At 44.7% G+C, this 6,000-nt stretch overlaps 1 long non-coding RNA gene across 1 annotated transcript in view; it reads left to right on the top strand.

Annotated features, from left to right (window-relative positions):
• Nucleotides 1–646: 646 nt before the first annotated feature.
• LOC140486492 (uncharacterized) overlaps nucleotides 647–6,000 on the top strand; it is a 139,198-nt gene continuing 133,844 nt past the window's right edge. Inside the window, exon 1 of the long non-coding RNA XR_011962591.1 lies at nucleotides 647–683. This is a non-coding gene — a long non-coding RNA (uncharacterized lncRNA). The remainder of the gene's footprint in view (nucleotides 684–6,000) is intronic.

The following is a 6,000-nucleotide window of genomic DNA, read 5'->3' as shown; positions in this document are numbered from 1 at the left end:
CAGGAATGATGAAGGGCTTTTGCCCGAAACGTCGATCTCGCTGCTCATTGGATGCTGCCTGAACTGCTGTGCTCTTCCAGCACCACTAATCCAGTAATGTTGTAATTATCTCTACTTGCACTACCTCTTCTGGCAGCTTGTTCTGTATATGCACCACTCTCTCCGGTGGTGAGAGTGATGTGTATACTTGGTCCCTTTTAAATCTTCCCCTCTCACCTTAAATCTGTGCCCTTTAGTTTTGGACTCCCCTACCCTAGGAAAATGATTTTGGCTATTCACTGTATCCATGGCCCTCATGATTTTATAAACTTCCATCAGCCTCCCACTCTCCAGGGAAAATAGTCCCAGCCTTTTCAGCCTCTCCCTCTAGCTCAAACCCTCCAACCCTAAAAACATGCTTGTAAATAATTTCTGAACCCTTTCATGTTTCACGACATCCTTCCTAAAGCAGGGAGCCCAGATTTTCTAACCTTTCCCTTTATTGAAAATGCCTCTTTCTTGGTGTCATTCTACTAAATCTCCTTTTCATTCTTTCCAGGGATTTAACAGTCTTCCTTAAATAAATGTCTCAAAACCTCAACACGAATGTGGTTCAACAGAATAGCACCAGGAATAATGGACTTTAGTTACTTGGAAAAGTGAAGATGGCTGACATTGTCCTACTTGGAGCAGATCTATTCAAGGTATTGCAATTGAGAGTTTATGTTAGAATGAGTACAGGGACGTTGTTAGCTGGGGAAAGTGGATGAGTAATTAAAGGTCATAAATGTAAAATATGTGTGGAAAACAGCTTGAGAGCAAATGAGAGGTTTTACACGATCATAAAGAATGGTCCAACTGATGCACAGGAGCTTTCAAAATGCAACGGACATGTGTCTGGAGAAGAATTGTTCATAAGAATATGGGGTCAAAGTGGGTGTGCATGACCAAATCAGACCGTTCTTTGGAAAAACTGATGTAGGTACAATGAGCTGAATGATCAACTTCTGTTCTGCATGACTCTATGATTCCTTGAAAGTCAATATTAGATTGTGGCAGAACTGAAGATTGAATGCAGGTCATGGCTTTAATTTGTGGCTGATTAAATTGGATCACCTGTATGAGATCACACTGCACAATGGGTATTTGGAGAATTAAAACAGAGACCTCACTTGATAAACCGATCTTAATACTAGGCACGAGAATGTAGACAGAATGATATGTTGATTACAGCTGACAAAGTTTGCAACTTTTGTTTCTGTTTTAAAACTGATTTCTGTGTGTGTGTGTGTTTGTGATTTTTATATTGCAATAAGCACAGAGACCTTAAAGTAGGTTAATGTGCTTAGACTCACTGATCTGCTTGAACTCACGTGGTTTGCCTCAGGCTTTTGATGCATCAAAGGGAACTATTAGTTCAAGCTGAACTCCCATAACCCTCAGCTGCTGAACCACAGGCAATTAAAGTGGTGCCATAAAGAGATCTGAAAGTTAACAAGCATTCATTAGTGCTTTGCTAAATTAGACCCGAACGGAGCACTGGAAATGAGCTGCCGAATAACTGGAAGCCTGTGGAGAGCCACAGCAGTGTGTGCAAACTGGTACAGTTGTGCAGATAGAAAGATGAAAGAACAAGAGAATGAAGAGACACGGATGAGCGCCGTTTTAGATAACTGGCATCATTCTTTCTTGCTGGGAAAAGTGAGTGTGGAATGAAATGTTTTGACAATAGACAATAGACAATAGATGCAGGAGTAGGCCATTCAGCCCTTCGAGCCTGCACCGCCATTCAATATGATCATGGCTGATCATTCCCAATCAGTATCCTTCTTTGCACGAGCTTTGAATTATCATTCACACAAATGATCTTGTCCTAGTCCTGCTCCTCTTTCTTAAGACAAACACAAGGTCTTGAGATTATACAGTAACTTTGACGGCACTCCAAAGTGGATCAGAACTAATGGAGTTATCGAAATATGTGACCATTGGTGGAATGGATTATGACCTTGAACAGCGCAATCTTCAGCAAGTTGCGCTGGATACGCAGGTACCTGTCCATGGAGTGACCACCATGCAGTTCTTATGGTGAAGAATTCTCATTTTCACATTGAGAATACCCTGCATCATGTCGTGTATCAATCTCACCATGCCAAATGAAATGGATATTGAGCAGATCCAGCAACTCAAACTGAGCATCTGGGAGGTGCTGTGGGCCATCAGAAGAAGGATAATCACACTCAGATACAGTCTGCAACCTCATGGTCCCCACTCCACCCTTACTGTCAATTGAGGGGTTCAACCCTTGGTCAATGTAGAGGGCAGGAGGGCATGCCAGAGCAGCACCAGGCAAACCTGAAAATCAGGTGTCTAGATTAGATTAGATTACTTACAGTGTGGAAACAGGCCCTTTGGCCCAACAAGTCCACACCGCCCCGCCGAAGCGCAACCCACCCGTACCCCTACATTTACCTAACACTATGGTAATTTAGCATGGCCAATTCACCTGACCTGCACATCTTCGGACTGTGGGAGGAAACCGGAGCACCTGGAGGAAACCCACGCAGACACGGGGAGAACGTGCAAACTCCACACTGACAGTCGCCTGAGGTGGGAATTGAACCCGGGTCTCTGGCGCTGTGAGGCAGCAGTGCTAACCACTGTGCCACTGTGCCGCCCAACCTGGTGATGCTGCAACACAGGACTATTTCTGTGCCAAACAGCATGAGCAGCAGGAGATAAACAGGACTGGGAAATTGCATAAGCAACAGATCAGATCAAAAATCTACACTCGTGTCTTTACTGATGGTGATGGACAATTAAACAACTTACTGAAGGAAGTTCCTCCAATATCTCCAATTATGGGGAAGACCAGCATATTGATACAAAAGAAAAGGATGGAGCATTTACAACAGTTTTCAGCCAAAGTGCTGAGTGGATAATCTGCCTCAGCCTCTTGCAGAACTCCTCAGCATCACAGAAGGCAGTGTTCAGCCAAATCCACATGATATCAAGAAACGGTTGGAGGCACTGGATAATGGAAGGGCTGTGGGCTCTGACAACATTCCTGCAATACTACTGAATGCTTTTGCTCCAGAACCTGTTGTACCACTCATCGAGCTCTTCCGGTACAGTTATAACATTGCCATCGTACTAAAGATATGGAAAATTGCTCAGGTATGTCCTGTGCACTAAAAAAAAGGGCAAATTCGACATCCCATTACCACCCCATTCATCTCCTTCCAATCATCAGCAAAGTGATGGAAGGTGTCACCAACAGTGCTATCAAACAGCACCTGCTCAGCAATAACCCGCTCAGTGATGCCCAGTTTGGGTTCCACCAGGGCCACTCAGCTTCTGAACTCATTGGTTCAAACATGGACAAATGAGCTGAATTCCAGAGGTGAGATGAGAGGAACAGCCCTTGACATCAAGGCCGCATTTGATTCAGTGTGGTATAAAGGAGCCTGAGCAAAATCTGAGTAAATTGGTACAAGGGAGAGGTCTCAGCTGTAGAATACCTCGTACAAATGAAAATGGTTTCTGGAGATCAATCTTCTCAGCTTTAGAACATCTCTGCAGGGGGTTCCTCAGGGTCATATCCTTCTCCCACCCATCTCCAGTTGCTTAATCAACAACCTTTCCTCCATCATAAAATATAAACTCCCTCCCTATGTGCATTATGGGTCAACTTAAAGCAGTTAAACTGCAGCAGTTCAAGAAGACAACTCACCACCATCTTCTCAAGGGCAACTAGGGGAGCGGGCAATAAATGCTGACCACCCAGCAATGCCCACATCCCATGAATGCATTTTTTAAAAATGTGGAAATGTTTACCAATGATTGCTCAGTGTTGAGCACCATTCACAACTCCTCAGATGTTGAGACAGTTCATGTCCAAGTGAAGCAATCTTTGGACAATATCCTGGTTTGGGCTGAGAAGTGGCAAGTAACATTCATGGCATGCAAGTTCCAGGCAATGACCATCTCCAACAAGCAAGAATGTAACCATTGCCCCTTGACATTCAATGGCATTGCCATCACTAAATCCCCTACTATCAATGCCTTGGCAGTCACCATTAACCAGAAACTGAACTGGATGGGGTTGGCGGGGAGTGGGGGGGGGGGGGGGGGGGGGGTTGTTGGTGGAGGGGGGCATGGTGGTTTAATGGTTAGCACTGCTGCCTCACAGTGCCAGGGACCCGGATTCAACTCCAGCCTCTGGCAACTGTCTGTGGGAAGTTTGCACATTCTCTCTGTGTCTGCGTGGGTTACCTCCCACAGTCCAAAGGTGTGCAGGTTTGGTGAATTGGCCATGCTAGATTGCCCTCAGCTTCCAGGATGTGCAGGCTGGGTGGATTAGTCATGAGAAATATTGGGGTGGGGGGGTAGGGAGATGAGTCTGGGTGGGGATGCTCTTCAGAAAGTTGTTGTGGAATGTTGGGCCGAATGGCCTGTTCCCACACTGCAGGGATTCTATGAAAGTATAAATACTGTGGCTATAAGAGTATGGAAAAAGCTGAAAAACCTACAGTAAATAACTCAGTTCCTGACTCCCCAAAGCCTGTCATAGTTTCACAGTAATAGAAGCAGGAGTAGGCCATTTGGCCCATCAAGCCTGCTCTGCCATTCATTAAGGTCATGGCTGATCTCTCCATCATTCTCAGCTCCTCCTACCTGTATTATCCCCAGAATCCTTAACTCCCCCACTTTGCAAAAACCCATCCAACTCTGTCTCGAATATACTTAATGAAGCTGTCTCTACTGCTTCCTTGGGTAGAGAATTCCATAGATTCATTACTGTCTGGGAAAAGCAGTTCCTCCTCATCTCTGTTCTAAAACTACTCCCCGTAATCTTGAGGCCATGTCCCTTAGTCGGAGTCTCACCCACCAGCAGAAACAACTTGCCTGCCTCTGTCTTATCCGTCCCTTTCAGAATTTTATATGTTTCTATAAGGTCCCCTCTTATCCACCACCTACAAGGCACAGGTCAGGAGTGCAAGAAGCGGTCCTCACTTGCCTGGATGGGTACAGCTCTCACAAGTTTCAAGAAGCTTGACACCATTCAGGACAATACATCTCCATTCCTTTACTCTCATGAGGTCAAAGTCCTGGGATCCCATGCCTAAGAGCATTGTGATTGTCGCTGAACCAGATGGACTGGAGCAGTTTAACAATACAGCTCACTATGAGCTCCTCAAGGACAACAAGGGGTGGGTAATAATTGCTGGTTTTGCCAATGGCACCAAAATCCCATGAGAAAAAATAAAAACAAATTCTGGTGCTTCTGAGGTTGTTCATTAAAATCTTGTTTTTATTTTGCTTCATATCTTGATGTCCAGTTTTGTTTTCCCCTCGAGAAAGTGATGAGAAAGTGGAAGTAGTCTCATTGTCAACCTGTTTGAACCACATCATGAATACTCGTTCTGTAGTCAACAAGTCCTAGGGCGTGACTTGAACCAAGAACTTTTGAACTCCCCCCTGAGCTACAAGATTGGCACTCAATAAGAATGTTATGAAGGTGCCAGTGTTGGACTGGGGTGGACAAAGTCAAGTCACACAACACCAGCTTATAGCCCACAGGTTTATTTGAAATCACAAGCTTCACCTGAAGTCGTAAGAAGTCACTTCAGCTGATGAAGGAACAGTGCTCCAAAAGCTTGTGGTTTAAATATGACCTGGTGTTGTGTGACTTCTGACTTACTCTATAAGAGTGTGATGGCCAAAGGTTTGGAAAGAGAATTGAATAAGAGTGTGAAGGAGGAGCATTTCAAAAGTGATGAGGTAAGGATAGGGGAGTGGGTCTTGCTGAACTGCTCTTACGGAGGGTTGGCATGAACGCAAACCCTCTTCTAGCTTCCATGATTCCATGATCCTCTGTGATATGGGCAACATATATACCCATGCGATTGTTACTTCATTCTGCCTGTCACACTGCTTCTTTTGAGTGTTAGGGTTAGGAGAGAGCATTAATATTGATTCTGTTAGTTTCTATATCTAAGGCACAGAGTGGAGCTGTTTGTA

This window comes from Chiloscyllium punctatum, chromosome 15 (genome assembly GCF_047496795.1).
Source record: "Chiloscyllium punctatum isolate Juve2018m chromosome 15, sChiPun1.3, whole genome shotgun sequence".
In the NCBI taxonomy this organism is placed as follows: domain Eukaryota; kingdom Metazoa; phylum Chordata; class Chondrichthyes; order Orectolobiformes; family Hemiscylliidae; genus Chiloscyllium; species Chiloscyllium punctatum.
This window is presented reverse-complemented; position numbering and strand designations above follow the sequence as displayed.